The following is a 15,656-nucleotide window of genomic DNA, read 5'->3' as shown; positions in this document are numbered from 1 at the left end:
GGCATGTCTTGGAAAAATGAAAATGGAAAGGATTATGTAATTCTTCGTGTTCAAGAAACAAAAAAATTACAGAGGATTTAAAAATACTTTAAACACATTTAAAGCTAGATTCCTGATTATCATGTACTTCTTTGAGATGTAATCCATTCAAACTCATAATTAATGAGAAGTGATGATTAGTTCATTCTACTTAATATGTTATTCTCATTATGGTTTTGTCAATTATGGACTTGAATAGAAATTTAAAAGAATAAAACAAGAGAATGAACAAGGTCCAGTATTATTGCATTGAAAGAAAACATGATTTGTGGAAGGCAAGTGAAAGACAAGAAAGTAATTCTTAATTGCTACCTCTGATTTACTAAGATCAGTTAGGTTTAATGTGTTCTTCAAATTATCATTTTCCTGCTGTTGCTTTGTTGACAGGAAAAACAGTTTTCCTAGATGCCTAAACCAGGTTTCTTTGAAAAATGAATCATACACCTTGAACGATAGGTCACATTCTGTTGTCATGTTACATAGCTGTCTGGAATCACCAGGTAAGGAGATCTGTTCTTAATGGGACTTTCCAGCCATTATTATCAGGCAACTTTTTCCAACTGGTGATTCCCCATCCATTTTCACTGTATAAAACTTGGTTAATAAAAGTTACATGGGGATATATGGCTTGACCTTTCCAGCAGGAATCCATCAAAAGATTTTTCTAGCTTTCAATTAAGCAATGTTCACAGATGGAAAATAAGGACAATATAATTCAGCTGTAAGAAAAAATTGACAAGGGTTTAAGTGCTTGATCAAAGTCCATGGAGACTGTTAGCAACAGGAATAGGTATTGGATCATGGCTGTACTCAGGAAAATTATAATTTTTGCCATAATCCACATTTATAACACCTTTCCTGGGAGCTGTTTTATAATGAAGCTGGGCCATTCCCTGAATACTGACACATGAGTAACAATCCTTCCAGCTCAGTGGGCAACTGTCCTGAGGACCATGATCATGAAGACACTTTTGCAGCAGACTGTAGGACTGGGATGAGATGATGAGGGGGGAACATGCCACAATGTGCCCCCCACAAGTACCAGGAACAGAATATGGTCTGACTTCCCAAGATTTTCAACTTAACTCTCAGGACACCATAAAACTTCACCATTATATTCAGACTTAATACTTGCTCTGATGAAATGTCTTCATATTTCATTGGGTATTTTAAAAAGCAGTGTCTGTGATTTTACAAACAATGGTTGCTTGCATGACAATGTACAGATTTTCCTCTCTGTTTTTCTATAGAACACTGACTAAGACAAGCTAAAGGAAAAATGTTGGAGGCCACCTATGTCATAAGTTTTGTCCTGGTGATTTGAAAGCAAAACCTTTTGCTTAGTGACTTCACTGGTACCTCCCTCCTTTTTTTCTCTTTTATTTCAATTTTTTATGGTACAATATGATTTTCAATCCCTTGTTTTAGGGAATATCAGTCCAAAAAGTCATCCACACAGCTTTGAAACAAGAATAATATGAGTATCTGCAATATTAAAATTCTTTGTATATGTTCATAAAACCAGGAAGAGGACAAAAAGAAAGTAAGTTGTCTTCATTCTTTATTAGCCCATTTTTTTATGTTAATAACCAACCTCAAACAAATATCTACATTTTTTTAGAATTCAGATTTTTTTTTAAGTGCTATCAGTTTAGACAGCATTAAAAATATAAAGCCCCCATTCATCATCTGTTAGGATATGATAAATTCTTTGCATTCATTGCCCAGTGTTTAAAATAGGAGATGTTAGACAGAGCTGGTGGCAGTTTAAACACAGATACGTTCTAGCAGTGCAATTACTAAGAAAAATAAATCAATTAAAATAGTTTGCTAACATAGAACCATTAGATAACATATTTTCTCTTTCATTTATGAGCATATGGTGAAGGTTTCATCTTGTCTTGGCATAAGGACATTTCTGTAGAAGAAAAATGGGATTGACATTTTATTTTTACACCAAGTTAAATTTCCTTGTAAGATAATTATTTATGAAATATGATATGCAAGTTGATGCATGATCTCTGGAAGAGGTTACTAAAGAAAGAATAAAATTGATATTTTTAGCTGTAGTACATAAAATATACACTCAGGAGTGCTATAAAGAAAATTTTCTGGTTGCCAGCATAGGAGCTGATATTGTGATAGCTGCTCTGCTGGGTGATATTGCTGGGATTTAACTTAGTACCTCTACAGAGAAAATATCTGTTGTTATAGCTATAAAGCTCTGCTATGAACAGCTCTCCTCCTGATGGAATGAGTAGAGAGGGAGGAATTTGTAATATGCACTTTCTATAAATGTAACTTCTATTATCTCTATGATATTATTCCTGTTGGTGTGGAAATCACATTAATGTTGATGATAGGCCACTGGGAATTATTGCCCTGCTACTCAGACTTAAATCTTGTCACAATCCTAAACTGTTCCAACTGGGTTGAAAGCTGGCACAGCCAAGACCTGATGCAAAGATGTTGGGTTGGCACCAGCGCCAGGCTTCTCCTTCCCATAACCTCCTCTTTCTGTGGTAGGCAGCAATATATCCTCATCTCGTCCAAACTTCTTCCTATCTCAGATATTGATGATTCACCACATTATTCCTTTATGGAGGCAATAGTCTGCGACCAAAATATACCCTCTGGTATGAATAAATGAGGAGAGAAGAATCCAACACAATTTTTAATAATTTCTCAAGTACATTTGCATTTAATTATTAAATAATCACTGTATTAAGTGTCTGACCTGACCCAACTTAATGACATTAAGTGTCCAGACATCCATGTAGGCTTTCCCTGCCAGACAAAAAAGGCTGAAAACCCCAATAGGATTCACTGGAATGTATATTCCCCATATCTTGAATAATTAGAATTGATTCCTTTACCAATTTTCTAATAGTTGTTTGAAGTTGTAAGCTCTAGAACTGTTAGTATGATAATAATCATCTCTTCAGTGCTATGTAATAAGATGCTTCTTATTTTAAGTGCTCCCACATACAAGAGTTGGAATGAGTGTTTTTGATACAGAAAACCACTGCTGAATCCACTGATTCTTTTTCTGCTATTGTCCCTGTATATTTTAAACATCTTCTGCAATTCCAGTTCTTCTGCTGTAGGAAATTATCTCCATTCTCTATACTTACATGGATACATTTTTTCATTTACCTGAACTGAAAAAGCATCTTAACTGAATACATCAGTTCACCAGATGGTCTTGGTCATTGTGTCTGACTGCTCTACTTCATCATTTTTTCACCATTCCTCTAGTCTTTTACCAGTCACATACTTTATTGACAGTGTAGATAGATTTACTACGAAATCATGGACAAAAATCTTGAGCTGTATCAGGTAGATTTTCCATGGTGATTTTTCCCACTAGGAAAACCTATAATGAAAATTCTCCATGAATAAAGCTCCTTTTGTATTATCCATAATTTGTCATTTATACCATTCATCAGCTCGTCCTTAGTAGTTCACAGTGCAATATTTTTAAGTAGAATGTCACAAGGTTCTAAATCCTTACAAAAGTTTAAGTAGTTAATGTAATAATTAATAATTGCATTAATAACTCTGAGTTATTACTGTAATTATTAATAATTACTTTAGTAATTCAGGTAGTTTTGGCATCCAAAAACTAATTTCCTCAAAAATATTTTTTTTTTTTTGAGCAGTTATAAAGTACATTGGCATTACTTAAATTTGAAGCTTTTAATCTACAGTAATAAAATAGCATTATTTTCCTTTGGCCTAGAAACATGCCAAACATTTTCATGAAATGTCCCTTTTGAATGCTTCTGACAGATTGTTGTAACTCTTCTGAGCTTCTTCTGAGTTCTCACAATTTGTCAAAATGTTCATCACCAGTTTGGGCTGTGATGTGCAAGTCATCTGGGTCACACAAATTCCTCATTGCTTACCCTCAGTAGATGATGTGTGAACTGAAAGGTACTTTATCTTTGTGTTGTGCAAGTACATTATTCTTTCCAGTTTACAGTAATGAAATAGAAATATTTATTGACTTCTTCTCTTTTCTATTGGTGGTTGTTAATTGTATCATCTCCTTCTGCAGATCACCCTGCATCGTCTCTCATGGCACATCTAATCTACTTCAGAAAGGCTGCTGTGGAGGAAGGCAAAATGTTCCCTCTTGCTCTTGAATCTTCCGTCTGTAGAAGAGTTACTGAGCTTAGTGCAGGGCCTCAGGAAAAAACCCAAAGCACATCCAACAGAACCAAACCAGGACCTACCCACTTTGATGTTGCTAACTCTGGGTGTTAATACATCTGATTATCTTTGCTCTCTTGCTGTGCTTTTCTTTGCAGAGTATTTTTTTTTCCTCAGAGATTCAGCCGTAGAGGTGACATGGTGAAAGCTTCCTCGGGATACATTGTGCCTTTGTATTAAGACTTCTCAGCACCCTTTGTCATATTTCAAGATTCTGTACTCCCAAAAACAAAGTTATCTTTAAAGGTTTCTTGCAAAAAGTTACCCAGGAAACAGCTAATAAAAGTCTTTGTCCAGATAAGCTGAAAATTCATAGATATTTTCTTCTTCCATTTGTTTTCTTGAAATAAATGTAACTTGTGTATAAAATCCATTTTGTCTTAAACACTATTAAACCTCTATAAAGATAGTTTTATCTAAACTGTAACAGAATAAAGAAGCACTGATAAGACTGCTATTTCCTGGGTATCCATAGATTAAAAAATATTGCTGAGCTCATGTACATACAGAGCTAGAGAGATCAAGTAATTTGCCTAAAGTCACATGTGAAAGCACATTTGAAAGGCAGGACATGAACTATAGGATTTCTCTCCCACAGCCCAGAATGTTTTCCACAAGGTCCTTGGGGGTTGTTTTGTTGTTTGTTTTGTTGTTGTTGTTGCTCTTGTCATTTGGAGGGTTTTGTTTTTGTTACAGATGTTGAGATTCTTTGAAAACATTCATCCTTATGGACAGAAAATGTCATTCTTCATGAAAGAACTGGAAAGAAAAGAAGGGGAAGTCACAGGGGCAAAGTCATCCACTGGATTTTTTGAACCCAGCTGTAAACCAAGAAGAAAATTACACAGAAAAAAAAACAAGTATCCATTTATATTAGAAAAAACAAAACCATTTTAAAATCCAAATTCAAGTTGCAAGGATCTGACTGAAGCACATCTCTCCTCAAAGGTTCAGCTCTGTAATATTTATCTGGAGACCATTAATTTTCTCCTGAGAATGAACTGAGGACCAGCAGCTGTAGAATTAGATTTTCTCCCTCTTTTCCTCTTTACTGTAACTATTTATTAAAAAAGAAATGCAAAAGTAACAGATAGCAAAGTTTACAGGGTCCCTCTAATTGTTTATTTTGAAGCTGTTTTCTCATGAAGCAAAAGGAGTGCAAAAGAGAGAAGGAACATTTTATGCTGGGGGAAAAAATACAATGTTGATTCAATTTATTTCCATACGGAGGCAATGTTGGAAGGCTCCACTAAGTTGCCTGGCACTAGCTGGCAGAAAAAAATAAATGAAAACACAGCTTTAAGAACGGAGCTTTATTTACCGATGCCCATAAATGGAGCAGAGATGGAAAGTGTTCAAGATTGCTGACTGGCTGATTGTCACAACTGATTGTTTTTCACATCAAGTGTTCCACACATTGATACACACACCCTGCCAAGACAAGGCTGCATCTCTTGGAGTCAAAACTCTATAGAGGCACAAAGCACACATTGCTAACACGATGCTTAGTCATGAGTTCAGGTGCATCATTTATATTAAATTGTTTTTAATACTCAATGTGTTGTTGTGTTTCTAAGCAGGTTTGCTACCTGACAAATTAAAGTTTACTCTCTAATATATGGTGACAGTGCTAAATGACTGCTTCTCTAAGTTTTGCCCAGAAATGTCATTCCTGTTTTGATAGGCACTGATGGAACTTGATCTCAAGATCTGAACAAATACTAAAGGAAAGGCTTAGAAAACAAGTGGTGGTAAAAGCACAGTTTGGAAATATCAGTAGAGCAAACATACTGTCTGCTGCTTTCAGTGTTTGCAAGTACAACTTCAGTGCTTTCAGTAAACTATGACAATTTCAGGTATGAATTCAGAAGCACAGAGTAAATCCCTTACTATATTTCTATGCTAGTTATATCACCTGAAGTAATAATTAATCAAAATTCATTATTTTCCCCCTAAATCTCTGTTAGTTAATTATGGTTTACAATATAGTACACACTCACCTATAACAATAACCCTTTATGTAATAACCCTTACAAAGAAGACAAAGATAACTTTGTGAATCTGCTCTTGGGTTAAGAGTAAAGCCCAAAATATCAGGTCTCTTAAGAGCTTTGTGATCAGTTCAAGATGTCAATGCTCAAATCAAAATATCTTGCTGTGATTTAATGTTCTGAGTTTAGGTGCTCCTTCATTTATGAAGATTTCTCAGTTTCTATTTGATTACTCTGAAATTAAAACATATGAGTTAGAGGATGAGTTCTAAGTGTCTAAACAATAAAGTCTTGAACAATTATAAATCTTAATAGCAGGATTTTAGTACCCACCGTAAACAATGAATCTAAAAAAATGAGGGGTTTTTATTTGCTCTCCTCTACTTATCATGCTTCTCTCACTGTCAGGCTTGATTTTCTCATCATACAAATGGAAAACAAGCTTTCCCTCACAGCCACTCACTCAGAGCCACTTTGGTTTTGACAGGGGGTCTTTCTTTCTGTCACAAACCAGTGACAACAGAGGTTGTGTTAGCCAAACTGTGACCTAATCTCCTTTTAAATTCTACCATTGTTCTCAAAATGTGATCTCAGTGACACCAGGATAAATGTCTGTCAGACTTTTTGTCCTGAAGGATGTAAGAGTGAGAGAGGAAGACCTGAAAATTCTGCTGTTGCATAATTGGAATTCAGGGTTTATTCTAGCCAGCTGACTTTCATTAACCCAGCTGTAATTTTTCATTCACTGTTTCCACATTCAAAATGGAGGGGATTTCATAAATACTATTAATATTATTGTTATTTCTTCCCCATTTTTTCTTTTTTGACAATTCTTAAACACATGCATTTAAAACACTTTATCTCCTCCCCTCCTGTCTCCATTTTCTAAGCTCTAGCAATCAGGACCTACAGCCATTCCCCTTTCTCCTTTCTAAATCTTGCTAAATACACAAACATATTGTTACACAATAAAGAATGTCCCCTTAAAAATAGATACTTTGAAGGTATCTGGTGACATGTTGAAATTGCTCCTGGGCAATGGGCAGCAATCACTGTTATCACAATTACCATTGTTACCTATGGAGAAGATTTTCTTTCACTATGAATCACCTCCACAGCTTTTCTTTCCCACTCCTCTTACAAGTCCCTCTGGTGTGTTGATATCTTTCTAGGAATTAAATGCTTAGAACAGACCAGAAACCATTTCAAATGTATAATTTCAGAAGGATAAAAATGAAGAGCATGTAGAACTATAACCAAGAGGAAATATGACTTTGAGATTGGGTACCGTTCATGTGCTGCTGGGGGGAAACAGATCACAGTGGACACCCACACACCATATGCTGTCTACCATCATTCACAAGGGCTTCCAGACACCTCCCACCATCCAAGGTATTTGTCTCAGGTTCCTTTCCACTCTTCGTGCATTAATGCTGCCACTTTGTGGATTAAACTTTTTCTCAGACACTCCTCCAACCTGCTGTGATTTGTTCCCTGCTTGTTTTTGCTTCTTCACTTTACTCAGTCCCCTACACTGCCGTGTTCTCAAAATAAATCCAACAGACAGAAACACAGTCATGTGCTCAATGGAAAATCTTCAAGATTCTGGAGGTTCAAAAAAGAGTTTTAACATTCATAGAAATTCAGCAAATATCCACTGTAAAAATGAGATACTTCAAACCTGAAAGTTCCAGCACTCTTGCTGCACCATCTAGAAATGTGAAGATTTTCTCTTCATTTAATGAGTAGCAAAACAACACCAGCCTTACCTAGGTCAGGGACACACATAAAAAAAATCATAGTGTCATTAGAAATCAAGTTGCTTCACTGCAGAAGAGGTATAAAAGTTCTCTGCATACAATCATGAGTAATTCTGCCTCCAGGACTGGTATTTCAAAATCATACTAAATGGGCACCATAAACACATTAGAGAATATAAACTAAATTTTGTGTGTTTTTCTTGCTCAGGGGAAACATCAGTGTTAATAAGCATTGGAAATCTGATTGATATGAAAGTAGTTTAAAATAAAAGTCATTAATACCCTCAATGCTTAGGCCAGGCTAAGGAAACCTCAGGGTGAGCAGAAATGTCTACAACTGCCTTCTTTAAAATGTCTTTTAAAAAACACAGTAGTTCTTTGGCTAAGCAAATTTTGGTCTCATTAGTGACCGAGACGAATATCATCTAGAAACTAGAACAAGAAACTAGGAATAACTCAACTGAAAGTCAATTCCATGACCCTGAGATTAACTCAGTTTGTAAGAGCATGGTTATAACAACACCAATCATGGATTCAATCCCCATATGGGCAGTTCACTTAAGAGTTGGACTTGATGATCCTTGTGGGTGCCTTCCAACTCAGAGTATTCTGTGATTATGTTTAACCATGGTTAATTATTATTCTTTCATCAAATCAACAGTGGACAGACCACTGAACGAAACACATCTCAAAGTCATTTGATAAATTCGGAACTGAAGAGACCACGAGAAACACTATAACAGCTAAGGACCAGGTAAAGATTATTTTAACTGATATTCTAATGATCTGCTCGTATCATGCACATTCCAGGCACCCACTCAAAGCAAAGTGTGATGAATTCCAGCTGGATGGAGTACCTGACATGCTGGTTTGTGTCTGCCGTCTTTCCATTCATACTCATCAGCTGTCCCCTTAACAAAGACTCTCACCAAGGGTACAGACTCTCTGCAGTGACATAAAAGAGGCCTTGGAAGCAGTTGGGTGATCTGAGTCATTGTGAAACATCACAGGTAAGCCTGGATTTCCCATTTCTAGGTGTTAGGAAGTACAGGTGATGGCATTTGCATTTTGACCTTCAGTTTCTTAAGTTTCAATGACCTACAAAGAGATTCAAGCCTCGTGATTCTCAAATCAATTCAGAAAATGGGATTTGAGCATGTCTGAAGTTTTTTTTCTCACCATTTTTATCCCAACAAATTTGATTTGAGAGCTTGAAAAATACCTTATGCACTTTAATTTGCATGTGTCATTCTACTTTGCATTGCTGAGTAGTGACTGCAGCTTTCTACTCAGAACTTTTGCATTTCTTTCTTTGATTGCTCAGGTTGCTTACAAGAACAAAGACTATCTTTTTAAAGTCCAGTAAATATTAATGTAATGTCTTCTACTTCATAGCAAATAAATTAGTCAGTTGTTGTTATTATATTTCCTCTCTAAGGATTTCTAAGTATTAGGTACTCTGACACAAAATTGGGATCTGTTGCTAGCATCAAACAATTATGAATAAATAAAAACATAGTTAAAATGATACATAAAATAATAATGATAAAAGATAAGAAACATAGTAAAATAAATGATAAAAATTATACTTATAAAATATTTTGTATTATTTTTTTAGTCTCAATCAAATTAAATACAAATTTTTGTGTAGCTCCTATTTGACACTTATGCCTCTCATTCCAGCTGCCAAGAAGCTTATTCTGAATGTCATCCTGTTGATTAATTCCTTGGGGAAATGGTTCAGCTGATAGGAAACCAACAACAGCATTAAAGGAAATTTATCCTATGAACAGAAAATTTGATCAGATGTACTATGGATCTTAAGACCTTGGCAACCAACATGGATTAAAACTGAAATCTGTATCTAAGTAAGGATTGTGAATGCAGCTTCAGATTTTACATGCTTCAGTTTTGATGTTTATTATGAGCTGCCTGGAAGTGGATTTATGTATTGTAATATAGAATTTTCTGAAAACCAGTATCTTTTAGAAGGCAAAACTGTCTGCCAAACTTGTAAATGTCAAAGTTCTGAAAACTGTCTGTCTTCCATTACCAAAGTAAGTATATCTTACTGCTTTTAAATCAGTCATTTTTGCACAGATATTCCAGAAAAACATTTCAGAAGGAAACCTCTCTTAACATCTTCAGAAGCTAAGACAATACATGTAGGTGGGGATTTATGACATTTTGGCATTTAAAGAAAGAAAATAAATGGTTTGCCCCTCCTAGTCAGGTGCTTGAACACACACACACCAAAGTTTAAATGTGCCTCCAAAGAAAGGAGGAGAAGGAATGGTTCAAGCACCAGAGAGAGAAGGGGAAAAAGAAAACACATTTCTCGTCTTAATGACATGAAAATGAATCACACATTTTAAAATCCAGCAGTCCCTTTTTGATTCTTGGCTGCAGTTTTCTGGTAACACTTCTATCAGTCACATTCATTTGAAGCATGTGGCTACACGTATTGGAGATACGAAGACACAGTTTCTGCATTTGCAATTTCCCATCTTCAAAGTGCTTTTCATTTTTGTGATAAATCTGGAGAAAACCCTGTGATGTGTGAAAGATATTTCTCTCTTCTTTTCTCTCTTTTTATTTTTTTATTTTTTTAATTCATCACTGTTATTTTCTTTAGCTTCTCTCTTAGCTAGGATGTTAATATCTATTTGCTTCAAGGACACCTTTCAAACCTAATGAAGCCAACTCCAGTATCCCTTCCAGTTAAACCTTAATTAAATGCAAATATCAGCCATTATGCTTCAGCAAAAGGGGAAAACTCATGTAAACATTGAAACACAAAAGCTTCTGTTCTTCACTCTTAAACATGAATGGAACTGGACAATATATAATAGAACTCAAGAACTAAATTAGCATAATACTGAGTCACCCCTATTGACCCCCATTGGTTTCAGATACAATTCTCTTTCAAGTACTCATTAGTCTGAAGAGATAATTGCAGGGAGAAGAAAAAAGACCATATGAAAAAATATTATTTATGTGCAAGAGACCCCTGAGGCAGCCTACGAAAACCAAATAGTAGAAGAGAAGGATTGTTTAATGTCAGAAACATGCTAAAACCTAAACAGACAGTGTGTGGGCAAATCAATGTTAGGTGCACACATTCATTTATATATATATATAAATAAAAATGGAAATATAAAAACTCTTCTAAAGTATTATGGAAAAGCAGAAATGTCAGTTTTTGTATTTTAAAGTTCTTCCTCTTCATGTTATTTCCCACACACATAAAGTACCAGCACATGTGCTTGAAACACTGCTGTGGCAGACTGGCAAATAATTGACCATGTAATGACTTCATACCTGGACCTCATCCAGAATCTCAATAAAAAAGCCCTTGAAATGAAGACTTATTCAGGTCAGTGGTGCTTCACAGCAGTATGTGAAGGCATTTCATCTGTGAAATAGTACTTTCAGATGACAAAATACAGAGTGATCTGAGTAGACTGGAGGTTTGGTTTGAAATCAGCAAATGAAATTTAATAAAAGCATGAAGGATGCTCCATTTGAAAGAAAGAAATCCAGCACTGAGTTAAAAAAAAAGCTTCAGCTACAAATCAGTATAATATCTGAAAGAATACAGCAAATAAAATACATATTAAGGAGGAAAATTTTGTATGATTTTTAAAAGTCATATTGATATGTGACGTGTTATTAAAGACTCGACTATAAAATAAACATGGGGCCATTTAATCTGTAAGAGTGTGACAAAGATTGACATAATGGATAATATAGAGAAAGTCCAAAGGTGACTGGAAAACAATAAGAGGTTTAGGAGCACATACTAAAAAAACGAGATTTATTTTATCTAGAAAAGATTAAACAAAGATATGATTCTAATCTCCCACTAGTTTTGTTTTGTTTTAATAGTAACACCACAGAAGAACAATCAATTGTTCAGACAGTTCAATAGTGGTCCAACAAGAAGTAATTGTCTTAATTTGCAGAAACAAAGATTTAGGTTAGATACTAGAGAAAACTTCCTAAGTGTAAGGAAGCACTACAACAAGTTGCCTAGACGGGCTGCAGAATTGGTTTTCCCTGGGATTATAAATCAAATATCTGTTAGAGGTGGCCTCAGTACATATTACTTGCCTTTTTCAGTGCAGGGTATGGGACTAGGAGGATAATTAAAATCCTTCCCAGGTTTACTTTTGGAAGATTTATGATACATGAGATCATGGCTCTGATATATATACCCTTTTTCTAAAGACATGTATGAAAAATTGTCACCCTTAACTAATTTTTTTTTTTCAATAAACAAGCATCTGATACTCATAGCTGAAGAGGAAAACTAGCTTACTTCTTATGCTCCAAGAAGTGCTACTCAAACTTCAGCTGGATTTGGCTTTCTTTCTGTTGGAGGTCAATGGTGCAAAGTTGCCAGCTGCTGGCCAGCTCCCAGTAGGACAAATGACAAACTCTGCTTGGAGTGTTAGAACATAAAGTAGATATCAAAATTAGCATGAACAGAGATTCATTCTCAAATTTCCTCAGAGACAAAACACCCTGGGAGAAGTCAGATACTACTGTAAATCAACAGGAAGCCTCACACTAAGGCAGTATTTTTCCTACCCATTAAGTTCCTTCTGCAAAGGAATCCTGCCTTGTGTCATCCAACAGTGATGCCTGAATATGTGGGAAGACATTGCAGGATATTGCAGTTCACAGAGATGAGAGAAGCAAGTGATTTCTTCTGCACTGGTTGGGAATCAGGTTACTGCCAGAATGATCTTGTTTTCCTTGACTGGAAGATGGAGGCTGAGGAGGAGAGCGGGATGCCACATCCCAAACCAGGCTCTTGTCTCCAGCCCCTTTGCTCCATGTGTGCACCCCAGGCAGAGAATACACGAGCATCTCAAGAGCCAAAGAATGCAACCTTAAAACAGCAAGACAAAGGAAAACACATAGCATAAACCTAGGGGAGGGGGGATGGGAGGAGGGGAGTGTCTCAAGCAACATTGAAATTTTCAAATTTCCGTTCCTAAGGGAGTCCTGGTTTGGATAAAGTTCCTATAAAAATGCCTCAGGCTGATAAAAATATGGAAGAATCTGACTCTTGGAAAAAAAAAAGGCTAGCTATGTAATTTTAAAATACTGTCTGTCTGTCATATATCACTTGTGACAGCTCTTCACTAATTATTTCCTGTTACAGCCCAATATTTTACTGTGATGTGGCTAGATCTCTGGCACAGGTGGGAGCTGAAGGAGAGGTGCCCTGAAATGGGTCCTGCTCATAGTAACCTCCCCAAAGGCTGCTCTGGGCTTTTCCTGATCACCTTGGAGCATGAGGGACTCAGCCTCAGCAGCCAGGCCTGACCTCCAGGAGGAACAAGGGTGCTCTGAGCACCTTTAATGTAGCTCTAAAAGGAGATATATAAAGCATCAGATATTGGAGACCAGTGATGGACTGATCTGCCATTCCCATCCTCCAACATCTTGATGACTCTTTCCCTGATGTGACCAAAACCCACTGGTGTGGCACTTCCATGCCATTCACACAGGACAGGGCTCAGGCACAAACTGCCTTCCAGCACCTCCCCTGTGCTTTGGATCTCATTATATGGAATTGCTCCTAGGGCTGTTGGGAGAATACAAACAGACCATTATGCCAATCATTGCTCCCAGCTCCTGCCATGTGGGTGGCACTCAGTTCATACCTGCTCACCAGGATTAGGAACTCAGGTAGAATCACTTTTTGATTTTATTCATAGTCACCATTTCAGGACCTAGCTGTAACCAGCTGCTCTGTAAGACCTGTGAAATTCATGACCCACATCCTCAAAACTTCCCTGACCCCCATCCCATAGCTATTAAGATTTATGACCCAGGAATTCCACATGTTGTGCTACATACCCAGCATGAGCACAATAATTTTACAGTGTGCATTCACTGAGGTGAGTTTTGGTGCTGAGAAATATCCATTCTTTTTTAGCATCCACCTTGAAAGCTGACAGCAGCAATCAGCAGCATCACTCATGTGCTGCCTCTTCTGAAGAATATATACAAATGGACCCAGAATAAAAAGTGCACTGTCAGTCTCCTCTATGGACAAGATTTGTTGAATATGGTGAGGGCATAAAGAGAGTTGCCTCTGTCCCTTCACCTCTCTTTACTCTGCATTCTGCACTCTGAGAAATTATGTCATCTGTTAATAAAGATAATTCCATCATTAAGGAATTGCCTTAAGGCACCGGGTCAGGTTCTGCAGTATTTCATCTCCAGGAAAAATAGCAGTGTAAATGGATGTGAAAATGGTAGTTATATTTCACAGGAAAAGAAGGAAAAAATTAAACCTGAGCAGAATATATGTGTTTTTCTTCTGGCTTTAGCTCCTAGAGAAGCATGACTGAATTTTAGACATTTTCAATTGGTGGATCCAAAATTACTGCAAGATTATTGGAATTACCGAAGCCTGAAGTGAGCTATGGATCAGGGTCAATTTGGTAGCCAATACACTGAAACTGGAACAATTTATCTTGTCTCCCATTAGAGGAAAGTGTGAACTCAGAGATCCACAGAAGTGATGGTTCTTTCATGCTGTGTTAATTGCAAAACACCTAATGGTTCACCACTGGAAATCCGTAACACATTGTAGGAGTGAATGTTTCTACAGAGAGGTTTTGCTTTGACACTCACAGTAAAAAATGAAGTCAGTGAGTTAAGGGGGACGAAAACCTTCTCAGTGTCCATGAATTTGAATTCAGAACTCTTTATGTTTTCAAAAAGACAACTATTTTTCAAGACAACACCACTGCATTTTTAATAGAAAAAATACCATATTTTATGGCAGTAGCAGAGAAAGGATACAAATTTGTTTGTGCTTCGTATCTGATGCCTTCAAATCAGTGTTGGGCCCTGTCCTAGGCTATTCTCTGAGTCAAAACAAACCACTGCCTTCCACTGTCCCTGGGCATGACCAATTCACCCTGACCCATGGGACTGAGCCTACTTGGCCTTTCATAGTCAAGAATTTTCTACCAAGCCTGTCAGGATTCTTTCAGTAGTCAGCAGAGATGGACATCCCTCTTGAAGGCAACTCATACCTGTGTAAGACAGATGACTGGAAGACAGAATATTAATTTGTCTTTGGAGGTATTTCTCCCACTCTATACTCAATATAGAGAGCCAAGAGGATGGCTTTAATTTAGTCACCTGAATTCCAAGGAGATGAAGTTAGATTAGGTGAATCCCACATTTAATCTTTGTCAGGCTTTTCATTTCCTGCAGATAGTTCCATTATCTGTCAGATAATGGAGGTTGAATCTAGAGATGAAAGTTTTCTTTCAGTGGGACTTGTATGAATGAGCTTTTCACAATTATTTTAGCCAGAAATATTTTTCTCCTTTGTTTATTGTTCTAGAAAAAAAATATAGGTCCCACAATAGAAGATCTACACCATTTCCATGCATTTCTTTCAGCTCATTATTTCAGCCTTTTTCTTTTTAACACAATACTCTCTAGCTGGTTACTGTGAGGAAATCCTTATTAGCCAAGAGGTAATCAAAAGCTTGGAGATATGGCTTAGACAATGAGCTATATATCATCTGATCCACAAAAATTATCTTTGACAACTCTAAAATAACTTCACTGTCTGTAGTCCTCAGTGGGGGAAAATTTTAAGGAGAAATTT

The 15,656-nt window shown here is 36.6% G+C and overlaps 1 long non-coding RNA gene across 1 annotated transcript in view; it reads right to left on the bottom strand.

The window, feature by feature from the left end:
- Positions 1 to 2,096: 2,096 nt before the first annotated feature.
- Positions 2,097 to 15,656, bottom strand: part of LOC131082722 (uncharacterized) — a 31,473-nt gene continuing 17,913 nt past the window's right edge. Inside the window, exon 2 of the long non-coding RNA XR_009114376.1 lies at positions 2,097 to 5,013. This is a non-coding gene — a long non-coding RNA (uncharacterized LOC131082722). The remainder of the gene's footprint in view (positions 5,014 to 15,656) is intronic.

This window comes from Melospiza georgiana, chromosome 4 (genome assembly GCF_028018845.1).
Source record: "Melospiza georgiana isolate bMelGeo1 chromosome 4, bMelGeo1.pri, whole genome shotgun sequence".
In the NCBI taxonomy this organism is placed as follows: Eukaryota; Metazoa; Chordata; class Aves; order Passeriformes; family Passerellidae; genus Melospiza; species Melospiza georgiana.
The sequence above is the reverse complement of the archived record's forward strand: the minus strand, read 5'-3'. Positions and strand labels throughout refer to the sequence as shown.